The sequence below is a fragment of the Ursus maritimus genome, unplaced genomic scaffold, assembly GCF_017311325.1.
Source record: "Ursus maritimus isolate PB19 unplaced genomic scaffold, ASM1731132v1 scaffold_8, whole genome shotgun sequence".
Lineage (NCBI taxonomy): Eukaryota > Metazoa > Chordata > Mammalia > Carnivora > Ursidae > Ursus > Ursus maritimus.
This window is the reverse complement of record NW_024426996.1, coordinates 57907674-57926748: the sequence shown is the minus strand read 5'-3', so window position 1 is coordinate 57926748 and position 19075 is coordinate 57907674. Positions and strand designations below refer to the sequence as shown.

General features: G+C 39.0%; 1 protein-coding gene and 1 pseudogene across 1 annotated transcript in view; one reads left to right on the top strand and one right to left on the bottom strand.

The window, feature by feature from the left end:
* Nucleotides 1-19075, top strand: part of PCDH7 (protocadherin 7) — a 403732-nt gene that overhangs the window by 77474 nt on the left and 307183 nt on the right. The gene's annotated exons all lie outside the window — the stretch shown is intronic.
* LOC103658442 overlaps nucleotides 3778-19075 on the bottom strand; it is a 39253-nt pseudogene continuing 23955 nt past the window's right edge.

Here is a 19075-nt window from a genome sequence, read left to right as displayed (position 1 = left end):
TCCTTCACCCAAACTTGTCAGAGTGTTGCCCATGTGGTCAATCCCCACTTACGCACATAGAAAAGTTTTTTAAATCCACCATATGGGTCTTCAGTCCTCTCCATTCCACTGACGTGGCTCTGTCAGGGTCATCAGAATTCCTAATGTGGAATCCAGTGGTCGTGGTCAATTCTGTCTTCCTGTCTAAGTCTTGGCATTTGGACCGTTGTTCGCTCCCTCTCCCTTGATTACTTCGTATCACCGTATTTACTTGGTTGTCCTCTTCCATTGCTGACTACGTCTTCCTAGTGTCCCACGCTGCTTCGACTAGATGTCTAAATCATGCAGCACTCCAGGATTTTGTTTACATATGTCACCATCTCCAACTTCCCCCTGGGATCCATACTCAGCACAGCCACCTACCTGGCTTTTCCATTGGTATAGGCAGGAGTACACAGTGGTTATACGGTAGCTTCTGGCACCACATTCTGCTTGGCAGACTAGAGCAAGGCTCTCCATACTTTTGTTTTCTTATGTCTAAAATGAGAAGAATAAGAACTACTTCCTAGAGACCTTGGAAGAATTAAATAAGTAAACAATATAAGTTAAATATATATGTGTTTGTGTGTGTGTGTGTGTGTGTGTGTGTGTGTGTGTGTGTGTGTTTGGAAATGTACTTGGCTTGGAATAAGTGCTCAACCAATGCTAGTATTAATGTTATCACAAACACAACAGATCAAAGGCAGAACCATTGCTTTTTCCCTCAAATACCTTGATTTGTTCTCTTCATAAACCTTTCTGAGTAAATAATACTGATACCCACTCAATTTGTTCAGGGTTAAAAAAAAAAAAAGAGATCATCCTTTGCTCTTTTCCCCCTTTCATGCCACCCCAATCCACCAGTACTTTCTCTTACCTTTACTTCAAAAATCTATATCAAGCCTCATCACTTTTCACCACCACCTCATCTTCTAAACTGGAGCTCAAGCCACCCACATCTGCTGTGTCTCTGATTGTACTGAACCGGCCACAGTACAGTCTCCTATGGAGTGATCCTTCTGAAGTGTCAATGCAAATATATCTTTCCACTATTTAAAATTCTCCAGTGGATTTTCATTGCAAGGAGAATAAAATCCAATCTTCCAAAGTGTTCTGCACACATGCCCTGGTTGGGAACCAGTGTGCCTCAGAGACCTCAGCTCTTCCACTGTCAGCAAAACCACTTGGACCCTTTTTTCTGTCACTCAGGCCATAAGATTTTCCCTGTCAAAGCCTTTGAATGGGAAATTAGGCTTTCGAAATGTAATCCGAAAGCTCAAATACTATATATCTGGATTCTGGTTGCTTCTTTAAAAATCCGATGAAGCAAAGCGTTCTGACTCAGTATTGCATTCTTAGACCTAACCCAGCACATATTGTCACAGTCTTCATCGATTTGTAAAAAAAGGAAATTTAGTGATTCCTGGCATGTTTTCAAAATGCCAATGGAGAGATTTCTGATCTTGAATATTTTGTAAATTCCAATGTGAGACGCCTGATTAGAGCCTAAAATTTTGGAGACTTGCAAGCAAGAAAGGTCTCAACCCAGGTTCCTTTTTTTCCAAAAGGACGAAAACATGTGCAGTGGCAGTGGGCTCTCAGGGGAGCCTATAGTGACATGGGCGGTTGCTTTTCTCAGCTGGTGTGGGAGGGAGAGGGGGCAGGCACCGAGGCGCATCTCTGTGTTGGTGTCTGCAGAAGATGAGTGAGCTGCAAACATGTACAAAGGCTGTGGTATGGATAGAAGAGATGCCAATACTGACAACAGAAGCAAACATATTGAGAAGGGGTTAAATGCAATTATCAATCATTGATTGGAGAGAGAGAGAGTATAATTGATAGATTCCAAATATCACAAAAAGTCACTTTAAATTGTTATTTCCTGGTCTAAAATATTCAATAGGGGGGAGCCTGGGTGGCTCAGTCGTTGGGCGTCTGCCTTCAGCTCAGGGCCTGATCCCAGCGTTCTGGGATCCAGCCCCACATCAGGCTCTTCTGCTGGGAGCCTGCTTCTTCCTCTCCCACTCCCCCTGCTTGTGTTCCCTCTCTCACTGGCTGTCTCTATCTCTGTCGAATAAATAAATAAAATCTTAAAAAAAAAATAAAATAAAATATTCGGTAGGGTTTTTTTTCAGACGGGTTAAGATGTTTGAATAATTGTTTTCTGCTTCTTTATTGACAAGGAAAGCAGAAAACTTTTTCAGGGCATCCTGTTGGAGTCTCCCCCTCTTTCTTCTTATTTTTTCCCCTTCAGGATAACTTAGGCACAATTCCTAAAAGAACACCAGTTGGCCAGTTTCCATCTGGCATCCTTCCCCTCTTATTTTCACTGAAAAGTGTGGAGTCTAGTTTTTAATGCTATTTCTGACTAAATTCAAGCTTTCAGTTCAACACCCATCCTCCCCCTGTTTTTCATATAAGCAGTTACCTCTTTTTGTGGGAAAAACAAACATAACTCCGGACTCTAACTGGGTAGAAGCAGATAAAAACAAATTGTAGAAATATGGGCTCACTAATTTCTAGTAATCTTTTGTAGGCTTTGGAGTACAAATGTGTCATGTGAAAAGTTCCGTCTGTGCAGAAGAAATTGAGTGTTTTACACACAGATAATTAGAAAATTGTCAAGACATATGTTGCTTTTTATGAACGTTTTTATATTTATTGTTTTGCAGATGATACCAAAAATTATCATAATGCTGAATTATGAAAAACCTCTCAACTTAGAGGTCTTCATCAATGACTAATTGCTACTATTTGTAACCGATTTAAAAGCAAATAAAGCACCCATCTGGTAATTCTATTAATGGTTTCTATATTAAATGGTTATTGGTCCCCAAAAAGAAAATATGCAATTATGAAATATTCATATTTGACTCACTATTGGAAAGCTTACAAATGTATCTGGAAAAACAGAGTTTATCATTTCTTTTCTCATTCCCTATTAAGCCTCTAACCTTTTAAAAAATCAAATTGGATTAATGATGTAGCTACATATACTCAACAAAATGGAAAATTAAAGGAATTATCTAAACAAATTAAGATACAAAAGGAATGTTCAAAAATTAATAATTTGGGTACCAGTATCAGCCTCCCTCCCGCCCCGAATTCTCTGTGTTTTCCACTATAGAACTCATGGACCTTGAACACCCAGGGCTCTGCACTAAAAGGGGGAAGGGGAAGTGCTAGTTCTGATCCTGCTAATTTCAAACTCTGACCTGGAGCACAACCCCGCACTTCTCCAAGACTTCATTTTTGCAGTGGTCAAGTGGGAAGAACCTCTCTGCTAGTTTTGATTTTCTTAAACTTTGAAAAAAACTTTAAACTGAAACAATTGACTGTTTTATCTTCACATTTCACAGTACAAATGAAAATTGCCTTTTTTTTTTTGGTTCTACTAACTCCCCTGCAAAAACTGTTCTCTTTGATAGGAAGGGGGAGCAAGACTTCCTTGTCCTGTTAGAAAACACCCAAGGTCATAGCACCATGATCTCCTGGGGAAGTAGAACATGTTATATAAAATGATATAGGGACGACTGGGTGGCTCATTCTGTTAAGCATCTGCCTTCAGCTCAGGTCATGATCCCAGGGTCCTGGGATTGCGTCCCCAGTGGGACTCCTTGCTCAGCAAGGAGTCTGCTTTTCCCTCTCCCTCTGCCCCTCCCCCAGCTTGTGCTTTCTTTTGTTCTCTCTCTGTCTCTCTCAAATAAATAAATAAAATCTTTATTAAAAAAATGGATACAAAGAGGTTCCCATCTCTCTTTATCTGTCTGGTTGAGTCACTTCTGGCCAGGTGGGCACCCTCATGGGAAGGTGGGAGGTCTCATCACTGGGGTCCTCAGCATCACTGACATGTGGCCTCCCATAGGCAGCCTCATTCCAGGAGCTGGTCCCACAGCATCATCCCAGGAGGAGGAGGGCACATCATTGGCATCATGGGAGGGCCCCCCACGGAGGGTGCTGGCATCATACCAGGGCGAGGAGGACTCAGGAGACTTGGGGGGGGGGGGCAGGATCATTGCCCCTGCAGGAGTAGGAGCGATCTTTTCTTGTTGAAATTCAGCGGTTCTGTCGATCAGGCTCTGTGCCTGCTCTTCCATCCTTTCCTGATACTAGCCTTTCGCATTCTCGTGTTTCCTCCCACTGCAGTGTGTCTTCCTCACAGATGGAAGACACACGGGCGAGGTACGTGACGCAGTGGTCACCCTACAAACCGCTGGCCGCTGCGTCCCGCGCTGCCCGGAAATGACCTCTCTGCTAGTCTTTAGTGCTGAAATGAAGAATTAAAGAAATGAAAAATGTGAACTGTTTTGTAAAAGTCAGTCCCTTAGAGAAGGCTTCTGAAATAGGACAATCTTTAACGTCCATCTAGCCTGAAATATCTTCTCGCTGAGGAGGAAGAAGGTGTAGAATTGCTCCAGCTCTGCTTTATTCTGAGCTTTGGTCCCTTGGAGGTTTGTGAATATTCACTAACCTCACACCTCCTGCTGCACGGGGGCTTTGGTGTGGACCCGTAGGGAGAAGCCAGTTCTCCTGCTTGCTTTCCTGCCTTTGAACCCCAGTGACCCTCTCCACAGAGGCAGAGTGGGTGGGTCTGGTTTACATTATATATAAGGCGTGCTGTGCCCCTGGCTCAAATGTTCTAGCACCTTTTCTGATTTCGTGAGGCCATCTCACACCTCTTTGCCTTTGTACGTGCCTGGAATGCGGATTCTCTTTTTCATTGTTCTTCAGTATGTAGCTCTGGTCTGTACGGTAGAAGAAAAACAAGGACCTTTTAGGTCAAATAAAATGTTTTAATATGCAATATTAACATATTCATCTTTATATCAACAGAGTCATAATATATATTTTGTAAGATTTTCCAATGATGAAAGTGTTCCTCAAAGACAGAAAAGCCTCGGGTCCATGAAAGTCACACTGTGGCTCTCTCTGGAGGCAACTGGAAGCCAGAAGGGACTCAGGAAAAGATTTAGAGCACCTGTAGTGGGCCTTGAAATAATAATACCATTTCACTAGGTAGAGGACAGGCGAAAGATTAGGCAAAGCCAAGGCCCAGACGTGCGAAAGAGTAGAGTGAAATAATTCAGAGGTGCACAAATCACATCCCCTAATTAAAGTTTTTAGTTCAGTGGACAGAGGCAAGTACATGAAAAGGACAAGTTATATAAGAGATGATATGTGCCTATAGCAAGAATGGGGACTAAGACACTTGCTTCTTAATCTTTAAGATTCCTGAGAATTAAAGCTTTATAACTAGATGGTCTAAACAAATACAACTGTTTAAATGTCTCCCATTGTAAAATTCTCAATTTTCTGGTCCGTGACATCTGTTTGGGAGGAGTGTGGGTAGTAGTATGGCTTCAAGACTGTCTTCAAGTCCTAAAGTCTTTATTCATTGGTACCTATGAGTTTATCACTCTTTGTTTTATCATTCTCCATATATATTTGGAGAATATTACCAACAATATAACATCTCAAAATTACATTTAAAATAATGAAATCACTTTTCCCTCAGAAATTCACGCAGGATTACTTGAACACTCTGTCAGAATATGAATTTTTATGTATATTGGGTACAAGTGTTTACTAATAAGTCAATAAACGTTCTAGGGCAAATTCAAAATCGAAATTTGACAGGTGAGTCATATCATGATACATGCCGGTGAATTCTGTTAAACTATTTTCAAAATTTTAGAGCATAAAGTAAAATTTCAGTCTAGCATGAACTGTTGTTTTTATTCTATCCCTGATTTAATCAGTTCCTTGAAGGGTATGCTCTCCCCTCATTTTCTAAACCCTATTCTCAGTACTCTCTTTTCTTTCCCCTCTTATTTAATGAAGGGAAAACATTATTCATCTAATTTACTTTGAAAGAATAACATTAAGGCTACTTACATTTTTCTTATTATTATAAAAGTGAATAGTAGGTGAGCTGATGAATTTCATGTTTCGACTAAGGAAACATGCACATATTAAATTCTCCAACTGTCATAAATATAATCAGGCCTTTAATTAGAAAATGAAGGGAACATAATTCTAAGCATTATGAAGATATATTGGGCTTCCGGTGGTTAACACAGCTCAGATGAGGTAACTGAATCAGAATCCCATACTCTAGCGCGACTCTGAATAGAACTTTCACAGATCTGTCATACTGAGCGTGTAGGAGAGCCAAAAGGCTGTGCCATTCTTATGGTAGGTGATAGCATCATCTTCAAACCTAGAGGATACTAGCCCCTCCTAGGAAAAAGTAGTTGGACTGTTGGTTATTGAAACTGATGTTTTTAAACATGGAGAAAAATCTAGTTTTTAAAACATCTTTTCATTTTTTGCATATTTATTTGCAACCCTGAAATTTTTAAAATGGAGGCAGACCAAGGCATTATTAAAGTTGAACTATTTATTTTTGGGTGTTACTTATTGAGTAAGTTTGCAAAAATTCCATCAGTTTCTGGTTCCCTTTAAGTAAATGACGTTTGTTCACTCAAGAAAGTATGGATATAGCAAAACATTATGCTAAAGATAAGGAGTGTAGGGCTGTATAAGGCACAATCCCTGCCTTCAGGAAGTTTCTAGCCTTGGTAGGGGAAACAGAAACACAATGGAAACAGTATGATGTCACTAGTACTGCATCCTACAGTGTAGAGAAAAGACACTCAGCTCAGGTTTACAGAGCAGTGAAGTAAATTTCACCTTGCTTACATTTTTTCTTAATTGGATAAATTTTTCAGTCATATACCTAGATTTATCTATGTCTGAACTTACCATGAAATTTTAACCTCTGGTATATATTATTTTTCATATTTGGATAAGCAAATGTACTTTAATTCCACAGTTTCTTATTACCTGTTTTTACACATAGGTAAATTTACTTATACTACATATAGCTAATGTTTACATATATGTGTAAATATCTGTATTACATCTATATTACTTATAGATTTTACATATATTACCTATTTATTTTTTACCTATATATGTGTATCTATATATTTTTATCTATATAGGTAATATGGGTGTATACATATAAAGTATGCAATGCATTCATATATATATATACATGTGTATATATATGTATATATATACACATGTATATATATACATGTATATATATATACATATATATACAATGCATTCATATATATATATATATAAAAGAAAGCCAATGTCATTTTAAATACACTTTGAAAATTTTTTCATTATGCATTTCCAAATTTTTCTGTAAGATTTAATTTCATACAAAATCCACGGTAAAGATGTCATTCATCATATGAATTTCTATTATTGATGCACTTAGGAATGATCTCCTTTAGTTGGTTTCACTATTCAGTGGATTGTTTTAAAACAGTGTGAAATACAGCAAGGACTCAATTTTATTTACTCTTTCTTCTCTGAACATCATTGTTGGTGGTACTTTCACCTTGTCCTAACCTACAAAAATTATTTCCTTTACCTACTTAATTTTCTTTTTAAATGAGGAAGACCTTTCATATTAGAAATCTCTGTTGACTCTTGTTTCGTATTCATTGCACTGTGCCTAATAGCTGGTACAAAGACATATGGAAACAAATCACGTGGGTCCTATCTCCTTGTGAAAGATATCTAAGGCTTAAAATATGATATAAACTTTATGCAAATTTATTAACTAAATATATTCTTTAGGCTTTGGAATAAGTTACTAGCTCTTCGTATTTAATTCCCAATGTAAGGGTAAAAGAGTAGATTAGAGTCTATTTTTTTCCATAATTTTTATTAAAACAAATGTGTTAATTAAGACTCATGAATTTAGCATCTGCTTTCCTATATTATGTTTGGCGTGATGGGAATGTAAAAAATAGCATAAGACTATCTCTGCACTAGGTGGGCTTAGAGAGTACAGCTTTGAGACAGATTAACAAGCATGAAATAAATAGCACTATAGTAATAAAGAGAATAAACCTAACTTGTAAGTTATATGAAGACTATAAACATATACATGCATTTTTATTTGTTAGTACAGATTGTATATGTAGTTATATGCCTGTGCATGTATATGTAAAATATAATGAAAAAGTCAGGGAAATATACGCAGGATCTCACTACAGACAGAACTCTGAGAAAAGGTATTAAAACAACGCAAATGGGTTCATTCAATGTATCACGAAGCAGTTCTCTGGATTACATATGGAGAGTGTCCTGATTAATTATTAATTACTGATTTGCAGTGTTTTGTAGATGAATCGGTTGTTTTGTTTATCCTCTTACTATATTGTTTGTCTTCCTTTATAGTAAACTCACAAAAACACATCCAGTTAAATTTTGCCAAATGGGCTTCAAATGTATTTTAAAATATATTGTACACATTTAAATAAATTCAAGTGAAGTCAGGTTCTCTCTTGAGTTTTTGTATAATGCTGCTAGTAGCATATTTTGCTTTAAGATATATTTTCCGTTCTAAAATCCCTGAAGTACTCTTCTCCTGCAGTGACTAACTTTGTAGAGAACGGTTAAAGAGGAATTTAAATTTAAAAGGTGCAATTTGAAACACATTTTCTTGTGTCAAGTTTTGACACTGACCTTTTAAAACATGTAAGCAGGGACTTTCCTCTTTAATTATGTTGCTTCTTTTAAATTAAATCTATATTGCAGTTCTTTACAAAATAAAGTAAAATTTCGGAATGAAATATATTTTAGCTCTCTTAGATTTGGGGAGTGGGAAGTGCCTATTTCTATGGGGAATTCAGAATTATTTTTGAAACATTTGTTCATCTCTTCATTTAGGTAGTGGAAGACAAAATACTTGTTCTCCAAACCATGAAATTTTACAGAAATGTATACCTGCCTTTCACGATAAGTTTTACTTGTGAATTTAAATCAGAATTTTTCTGTAAAGAGGAGAGAAAAAAGGTATTAATGGATAGGGCATTCGTCAGGAAAAAAAAAACTGGGGAAGGGGACGTTTTTGGAATTTCTCTTCAGTGTTGTTATTAAAGGCCTTTGGCTTGCATTTAAATACAGAAGAACCTCATCAGTCTGCTTCATCACGAGTTAGCGGAGCACTCTATTCCTGCGTCACTTTGCCAGAAATACAATGAACAAACCAATAGAGCACAAACTGGCCAAATCAAGGCAAGTTGTTGACAGTACTGCCCATTCTTCGATAGTAGGTTATTTGGCTGTGCAATCTCTATTTTGAGAAAATTTATAGAAAAACATGCCTCAAGAAAGACCATGGCAGCTGTGATATAAGAGAATCTAGAGTTAGACACCTGGACCTGAATCCAAGCCTGGCATTTGACTTGCTCTGTTATCTAACATCTCGAAGCTTCGGGTTTTTCACGTCCATTTGTCTTACAGGATTTTGTGAGGGCTCGATGCAATATGGTTTCTGAGACTTTTACTCACAGTGCTTAATAATTTTACATCCTTTCTTTATGTTTCAGTACACGGAGTAGTTATATTGCTTTCATATTTTAAATTGAGTTTTTAGGCCTTAGCTTAATTATTAGCGTGTTCTAAGATAAAAGAGGCTGCATTATACTTAAAAAAACATTTGGGTTTCAATTTGTCCTTTTGTCTGCATGTATCTGTTTTATAAATCTCATCTAGTAGGCGTAGAAAAATGGATGTAGGAAAGATGGAAAGCAAATATAGAACTAGGGACATATAATTTGTTGAAGAACTTGCATTTTTAAATCCCCATTGGCTTTTCCCTTTCAGTATGAGTATTCATACTATGAGCAAATGAACTGGTCAGCGGTTGCATTTTTTTCAGAATGCTGGGGATTTTTGTTAGAAAGTTTTCATTGTTTTGTTTTTGTATGGGGGCGTGCATGTATTGCATTGTTTTGTTTAATTTTCTGCTATCTCTTCTGCATGGCAAAAAGGGTGTCTCCCTGCTTCTAACCCTGACCCCTACTGCAATCTATTTTTAAAACCGTAGAGTAATTCTTGCAAAATATGATTCAAACTACTCCTCTGTTTAGAAGCCTCCAGCGACTTCCCATCTCACTTCAAGTTAAAGCCCAAAGCTTCAAGACCAGGCGTGATGTGACTTACATGTCTCAGGACACCTGTGACCACATTCTTCTCACTCAGATGTAGTCACACTTACCTCTTCCCTGTTCCTGCGACAAGGCCAGGTTCACTTCCTGCTCGGAATCCTTAAATCAGCTCTGCCTCCTGGGGGGTTTCTTCCAAATTCCCACATCATCGCTCAGCCTTTTTCCTTCCACTAGTCATGTGAGCAGGGAGGACTTCCTCACTGACCTATGTGAAATAGCACTTTCCTCCTGGTCTCGAACACCCCACTTTTCTCCTCTTTCCTTCGGTCCCACTCGGGGTATGTGTGTATGTATGCATGTACGCTAGTTCGTATAGATGTATCGTGTGTGTGTGTGTGTGTGTGTGTGTGGCACACTTACAAAATAAATTTGGCTTATTTCGCTCTCACTCATTGGAATGTAAGTTCAAGGCACTTAAGAATTTTTGTGTGTTCTTTTGTTCACCGCTGTATCCTTCCTATCTATGCCAGTGCCTAGGCGAGCGTAAGTACTCATTAATATGTGTCGTGTTGCAAAGGAAAATTTTTAATGTTTTGAAGTGTCCATATCACCGCTTCTCATAGCAACTGGAAGGAAGGCTTTGGAACTCACAAAGTGAGCTTATGTTTGTTTGTTTTTTTTCCATAGTTTGAGACTGGCTGTTGTTAACTCCCCAACACCAGATGACTTCTTTCTGCAATAAGAGAGCAGCCCTTTCCCTTTGAGGAGAGCCCAACAATTCCGTTTGTCATACTTAATTTCATATATATGTATATGTCACCGGATAGCCATCGTAAGCTTCAGATTTACCGCACAGAACTGGCCAGTCAGGACTTCCTTACTGATAAATACTGAAGTGAGCATCCGTCTAATGCCCTGTCTCAGACCTACCCACTCTTCCCGGGAGAGTTGAAATTAGTCTAGAATACCAGGTTCCCAGGCCAGTGTTCTTTTCAATATTTGTAGCTTAATGATCCCAGGGAACCAAGGAACCTTGAAGGAATAACATGACCAACAAGTAAGCATGACAACACCTGGAAACCAAAGGATTACTGGCAGGAAAGATTGCAAAATGGAGCCCAATAGCGAGATTTATAACCTCTTCTTCCCCCCCTCCACCTATAGTTATAAAACTGAATCCTATTGATTTTTACTGTAATTATTTCTATTCATAACCATTTTGGGTTTCTATCTGCTGACTGGAAAAGGAAGGGCACTTTTCAGCGTACATCATTCCTGCTGTCACAGGACGAGACAGGTGGCTGAGGTATGGCCCACAGAACACAGAACACTAATGACTGGGTTTTTTCTTTTTCTTTTTTTTTTTTCTGAAGGTGATGTGTTTCTTTTTCTTTATGAAGATAGAGGAGCCATGCCTCATAATGGATGAGCTCTTTTAGAAATTTCCCATCGTACATACCAAGGCCTTCGATGTAAACTGTTTTCTAGGGAGAAGATCAGTTTCAAGAGGATAAAAAGGATTGATGGGGAGCCTGTGTCTGGCTGTCTGTGCTGCTGCCTTGAAATGAGACACTTACCTGGTTGGCAGAGCTGTGCTCCTTTTTCTAGATCATTTAGATATGCCCTGATTTAAATGTATTACATGAAGACTCTATTTAACTATATATATATATATATATATATATGTACTTTTTCTCTTGGGATCCGATAATGTTTGGGTGGATTGTGTGATTAATTAAGTGCAGATGGCTTTGTGCTTGTACAGGAATCTCACATTGTTAGGGGGAAATTGAATAGATAAAGTAAAAATAGACTCCATTGCTGTTTGGCTAAGGACATGTTAAATGATTCATCTTCAGATTGTCTATCCCTGCCACTAATTTGATGGGGGTGTTATGTTATGATAGTTCCTTGAATAATGAAGTTAAACTTGGTTATGAAAGCATTTATTTGGTGAATTTCACTTAAATTATTTTCAGTATATGAAACTTTTCTCTAGCAAGGTATGGTGAATAAATTCCTATAACTGGGCTTGACCAAAGAACTCATCTCTTTTTGGAAAATAAATCCTCCAGAAAATTATTTGAAAGATTTTTGGAAGGGGTTGGGGCTGAATATGGGCAATGGGGCCTTTTCTGCCTGGAAATGAGCTGACCCAGAGATAGTTGATCATAAACAAGTTGTGAATGAAGCCTGGATGGAGGCACAGAATCGATATGCAACATGCCCAACCTTTTAAAGGTGCTCCAAATAAGTTAATAGCATCTTGACTTTTCCCAAAAATATTGACCAGAACAATTAAGATCGTAAGAGTACTAACAGGTTAAGATTTAACATTGAAAATAATGCTCTTGGATTTATTTCAATTAACAATTTTAGGTAGCTTGATAATAGGAAAATCTTTTAGTAAAACAACTGACATAACAACAAGTAAAATAGCACAGAATAGGGAAGAAGATAAAATAATACGAACACTTTTCAAAACAGGCCCAAGGTTGCAAAAGTATTAAAATACATTTTTTTGTTGAGAGAATGTCTTCACGTATAAAAAAAGCCCCAGAAGGACCATGAGTCCTTAGCTGTCTTTGTTTTCATACTTTTGACTCCAGCATTTCTTTTTTCAAATGAAAACAATTCTTTTTGCATCATTGAGGAATATCTAAAAAGTGACATATTAATCCAAATGATTCCTCATATGTGTTTAAGTTTGACCCTGAAAAAAGAGTGTTCTACAAGGAATCGTGTATTTGACCAGCACTTGCCTATGAAGAACCATATGGGCAACAACACATGAAATATGATAGATCATATTCAAATTGATTTAAAAATAGTAATACATTATTCTGATGAGAAACTGAGCATATTACTGTGAAAAAAAACTTATGCTAAGTAAACAACAGTAGTCCCCCCAGCCCCCAAAGGAATAAACTTTTGAGATTACGTAGGGTATAGCCAACATACCAACACATCTTATGTAAAAATGGCTACCAGAATATCAAGGGACACATTGTAATGTGAATGTGAACATTGTGTTTTAAATGTGATCTGATTATTTGGCACATTTGCAAAAACACAGACGACTACAGGGATTTCCTGGAGATGACACATGAGGGAAATGCAATATTTATATAAAGGAACAACAGTGAAGAAAACTCCAGGAGGTCATTACAGAGTTTTGCAGGGTATTTTAAGCCCATGGTCCCACCACTGCTCTCCTCACAGCTCAATATCTTTCTAGGCCTCATTAAAAAGAAATAAATGGACCAATGCTTAAATTTTGATATAGCACCTCATGACAACGCACATTCCTCCAGCAAGCATTTCTGCTAGCTAGGATCCGTGAATTGTCACAGTGTGGCATGGGCACTGTTTGGCCCATTTTACAGATGAGGTTAAGTAACTTGCCGTGCGACCTTGGAACTAGTCAGTGGCAGCACTGGATTCAAACTCAAGTCTGTCTGATTCCAAAGACCAGGTTTTTACCACCCCATCTGCAGATACTGGGAAATCACCAGAACTGATTTCTCTGCATTCTCAGCCAAGTTTGGGCCCAAAATAAGACTTTCATCCCTTTCCTTGTAGTTTCAGGCTTCCAGAGGGGCTGATATCATACAGAGGACAGAGGACAGCCCAATCTCGGTATCCTAGGAGAAGGGGGCGTGCAGTTGCACGTGTGCACTTGACTAATGGTGTTTAGTGTCTCTCTAGCTTGGCCCAGTGTCCAGAAAATACAAATGTGACTAAACTGGTTTTGAGATAAAGCCTTCTCGAGGTCTAAGTCAGATGCAGGGCATAGATAGCCCTATCTACTCAAGATGTCTCACCACTGAGGTTGGCCTGAAATGTATCTAAGGGAACATTCCTCTGCTGCAAATACACTTGTCTTCGTAAACTTAAACAAGGAGACACCTGTGCTACTTCCAGGATTTCCTTCCTAATCTCCGGAGACAAATCACTTGTGTTCGTGGATGCCCAGGACCTCCCCTGGGCTGGTGCCTTCGGCATGTAGGAACGGCCAGACTTTGAAACTCCTTATTGAAACCCAAACCTATCCTTCTCTGCACAGTGTTATTGTGTCTAGGAATATTCAGTTGCAATGGCTTCTGCATACTGATGTAGCCAGAATAGAAACAGTGGGAAGGATAAAATGTGTATCCCAGAGGCACTATTCTGAACCTTGTGAGCTATGTTCCTTGATGCTCAGTTTTTATTAACGGTTAAATTAAGAGTTGGATAAATCGAGTTAAGCCCCATCACATAACAGCATAGTAACTGATGATGGCAGAGGCTCGGTATCTCAGATATTGGGTGATAACACAGAGTAAGTTCTTAAAGGGCAAGCCGGTCACCTGAGAGTATCCTCTCTCTTCTAGGCATGATTAATTATAAACTCTTTGGTAGTGAGGTCATGGGAGGGTTCCCCCCCCCAGCCCCCGACACACCACCTAAGCAAATCCATTTTCAAAGAGCACCTGCTTTTACATTTATTTACAGGGACCTTCTACTATTTAATTTCATTTTTACTCAAAATAATGGGGGATCTGATGCTATAAATGTTTTACGGTGCAGGCCAGTGAATGCTAGGCTGGGAATGTCACGCGCCCCATCCAGAAACATTTTCTCATTGTTGTGTTGCATTGAACAGCCACAGCCTGGCCCAGATTAACAGTGAGCTGTGTAAAAGGTCAGGTGTTGTGTTTTCATCTTTTGTTTGTGTTATTATTTTCCTGGCTGATAAATGGTACTGTAAGCCTTAAATAGCTATTTTGCATTCCTATGGGGATATGGTGTGCATTTTTATGAATCCATCTTGGTTTACCTATTTCGTGCTTCTACCTCTTTATATTAAAAATTTATATTTTCAGGGAGACATTTCAAGTACATGGCTTTTAAGCATCAGTGTTTCTTGTGGTCATTGCACAGGGACTGTGCTTTACTATGGGCGCTGGTGAGCTCCTACAGGAAGGTGACCTACCTGAGGCTCTCGGACCCTGGCATTAGTCCTGGTCTAGCTCCCAGTTGTGAAAAGAACCTGTGTGACCCTCACGCTTCCAGTGGTAGCAGAAGCCCTTAGAAAGAGTGTGAGGAATTATTCCCTTTTAAAAGCAACAGAGTCCTTTTCCTGCATTATCCTTCCCTTCATTTGCCTGGCTTTACATTTTCTACATGAGTGAGAAGAAAAAAAGAAAAGCAAGCATTACACGACAAAGATCAGAGCCTTAGAGCCTGGGTGTAGGAGCAGACGACAATACAGCCATGCCTAGAAATGAGCTTTGGACTGATAGTAATATAATGAAGAACTTGGTCACAGAGTGTGATACTTGGTCACAGAGTGCAAATTAAATGTGGTGATGGTCCTGAGCAAGCTTTTGGGCCCACTTCCGTGTCATAGATCTGATAGATGGTTAACATAATTAACCATGTGAGAGTTGATGACGTGGTTAACTTTCAACCAATAAAAACACAGAGGCGTATGTCAGGTGTCCTGATCGATCTCTTTTTATTGTGGTTGCTCTCTTCTTATCCCTTTCACTCTGATGCTCCTGTGCTTTGGTATTTTTCATAGCTTGACGTGCAGCAGTAATGGCTCTATTTGCTGCGGCGAATCTGCTGAGCTTGCTTTTTCCAACGAGCATGTCGTCACCAGTACTTTGGTGCAGCTCCTTATTAGTACGTGCCCTTTACTGACCTGCAGGAGCCATCACCTAGAACGAAGCATTTTCTGCTAGACCTGTCCTTACTCCGTGCAAAATGATTATAGTCCATTATACCACCTTCTTGCTGACAGCCAGATACTGCTGAGATTACAATAAAGTCCCTGCAAATTTAAATATGATGCCACCTGGGTGTTTGAGGGTCTTTGATAACGAGAACCATTTGACGAAATGACTTTCAGAGAACAGAATGTGATAGAGACTCCTTGAAATCATATTATGGAAACTCCTGGTTCCTATCAGCTTTATAATATCAGGAGCTAGCATCTTGGTGTGTAGAGTAGTTGAAAACCTAACATATCCAAATGATCCCCAAATGGGACAGGCTAACTCAGAACAGGTCTGAGAGTGTTGCCTCTGCAGAATGAAAAGCACCCAACTAAAAATGACAATTTCCAATTTCTCTAATTTTAGGGTTATCATTTACATCTCACTCCCAAAGTGCTTTTTTTCTTGTTTTGCTCAGCAAAAGCAGTTTCCTTTTATTCTTCAGCAGATTTGGAGTGAAGAACTCAGAATCTGCAGTGGCCCATAAGTTAGGAGAATTACCGAAAGAGGTCGGTCAGAGCAAAGGCGGAGCCCCTCTTGACGGCTGTCTGTCTGGTAGTATGTGATTAAATGCAGTTTCTTTTTTTCTTCCCTCATTTCGTGTTTCCTCCCTTGCCATCTGGGAAGTCTTCCTCAGTTAGCTCTTCTTCGTGACGGCATTAGAAGCTTCATTATCTTTTCTCTGGGTCATTGCCCACCAAGTGTTCTCTGGGTCATTTGTCCGCCAAGCCCATGTGTGTTCTCTGTCCATTCCAAAGAGTGGACAGAATGACACTACATGCTCTGAAATGTAACTTAATGTTCTCCTGGGAAACTTCAGATTTGTGGTTGTGGTGTTTTGCAGAGATACAGTGAAGGCAATTAGAAGACATTGTTTTTTTCCTTAAAAAAATGAGTAAACAAAATTGTTTCACTCCTTCTGTGTAAGGACGGTGTACCTTCCCTTTGCAATTCAAAGATGAAGCTCCCCAAACCTACCATGGCCTGTTAATGGAGATACATGCCAAGTTACTGAAGGACAAAATGGTGAGATATTGTCTTGCCTTGGGGGAGGGGGATCTGCTCCAGAGAGGAGAGGGTATCTGACCATGACCCAAAGTAAAATTTCATAAGGCAGAGTAGGAGGAAACAATATAAACACAGTTTAGGAGCATGGAAATGGCCTTGAACTCTGAGTATTCCATTATGGTTAAGGAAGTTGAAGTATAGGGCAGAATATTAGGCGATGGTACCTGGATGACAGGTAACTTGGAGCCATCTGAATACCGTGGAAGGGTGCTTTCACTTTATCCTGCAGGAAACAGGGAGTCATCAACAGTTTAGAAAGACTAATCATCCGACCTGTGTGTTATAGGAAGATAATTCTGGCAGCAGAGGGATTAGGAGGACTAAAATTAGTGGCAAAGAGACTAGAGTCAGGGACAGGAGACAGAGGATGAGTAACATAACAAATCTAGGGGCAGTAGTGAAGAAGGGACAGGTGAAGGGAGACATACACAAGGCATATGTAAAGATGAATGGATAGAGTTTGGCAAATTGATGGGAATATGTTGTGCTCATGAAGGCAAAATCGTAAAGGTTGTTCCGTGGCTCCTATCTTGGACGGTGGAGTAGACGGTGATGCCAATAACCGAGATGAAGAGGACCACATTAGACACCAGGTCCTATTACCACTGCATTTCTTTCTCCCTCTACTTGTTCGACCTTGTTGAATCATGTCTGGGATTATGAACAAGGCATATTATTTATGTGATTCATTTTTAATGTCGACTTGGAGAATCTGCGATAGGAACCAGAAGACTATCAACGGTGTTATATTTCCATGTAATGTAGCTCAATTTCTAACTTGCACTTTACAGAATGTTTGTATATAACTAAGCTTTCCGTTGGGTTTTCCTTCTCAGCTATTAGTTCCCTTTTAGTGTATTGCCCATGAACCTTTAGGAACCCTAAGATAGACCAATGCCACATTAAAATTTAAGGCACCACTTCATCAAAACCACATGTTTCATTTCCTGAGGATTGTCAGCAAGCCAGGGAAAGGAAAATATGTCAGACCTGTATTGCTGTTGTCGCTGCTTCTTTCTTAACTGCTGTTTTGCCATGATGGTGGTTCTGAGTAGCTGCTTCTCCATAGAAGCCCAAAGAACACGTCCAGCAACAAGGAAAATGTCAAAACTTCATTGGGAGTTTTCAGAAAGAGCTACGGTGGTTTAAGTGCTTAAGCCCTTGGATCAGCTCAAACATATCAAACAATATTAATATGCTTTTGTGTGGCTATGTTTTTTTTTTTTTTTTTTAAATTCTAAAATGGCAGGTCAGACTAAGCCAAACATTGACTGGCTTTTTGGATTAATGTTTAATAAGATGAAGTGACTGCCAGTACCTTAAAATAATAAGGAACATGACTTGGGCAAATGTAGAATTTCCCTCAAGTTTGGCTTCTGGTTTGTATCTGGCTAGAAAGGCTATTATTTTCTTCTATCTTCCATCCTACTTCCACCCCCCCCACTCTCTCCCCCCCTTCTTACTTCTTTCTTTTCCTTCAAGCATTATTGCTGTATCCTTCTCATTATTCATGCCCCACAGAGGGCTTCACTCTGAGCTGACCATTCTTTAAAACCTAATGGCAAATCTTAAGCTCTACTCCATTTGATAACCTCATTAAAGGCATGGAAGCACTATCATGTATTTATTTATTTATTTCGAGGACCTATATTGAGTTTACAATCATAAATATTCATTATGGATATTTTGGAAGGGAAGCAGGACTCAGAGTAAGTCAGTGGATTGTGTCGTATTGTGGTTAGGATTCTCTGGGACGGGGATAATCTGCACAAATAAAACAAATGCCCTGAACACTGAGACAAACTGGAACAGCAACTTACAGGAGTAAACATATGCTTTTAAAAATGCATCACAGTAATACAGTTTGTCAATAATCCATCACTAGTGCAATCGAGCCTCTAGCATATCTAGTGTATTAAAAGCCATTCTGGAGCTTATTCCCGGCATGCTCCACTTTAGGTGGTATTGACCTGTAGCATCACTCTTGGAAATAAAAACCAGAAAGTTTCTTTTTTTGGACCTGTACCCAGAAGTGAATACATCCCATCCAAGAGCATCTAGAGATTTCCAAAGCACCAAACATTGTAGACCATACCACTTCAAAGAGGCCGTTATTAAAGAAGTCTTAGAAGTCCTCTTATTTGATTATTGGTTATTCTCAGGAAATTTTAATTTTCTTTTTTTTAATAATATTTATTTTTGTTATATTAGTCACCATACAGTACATCCCCAGTTCTTGATGCA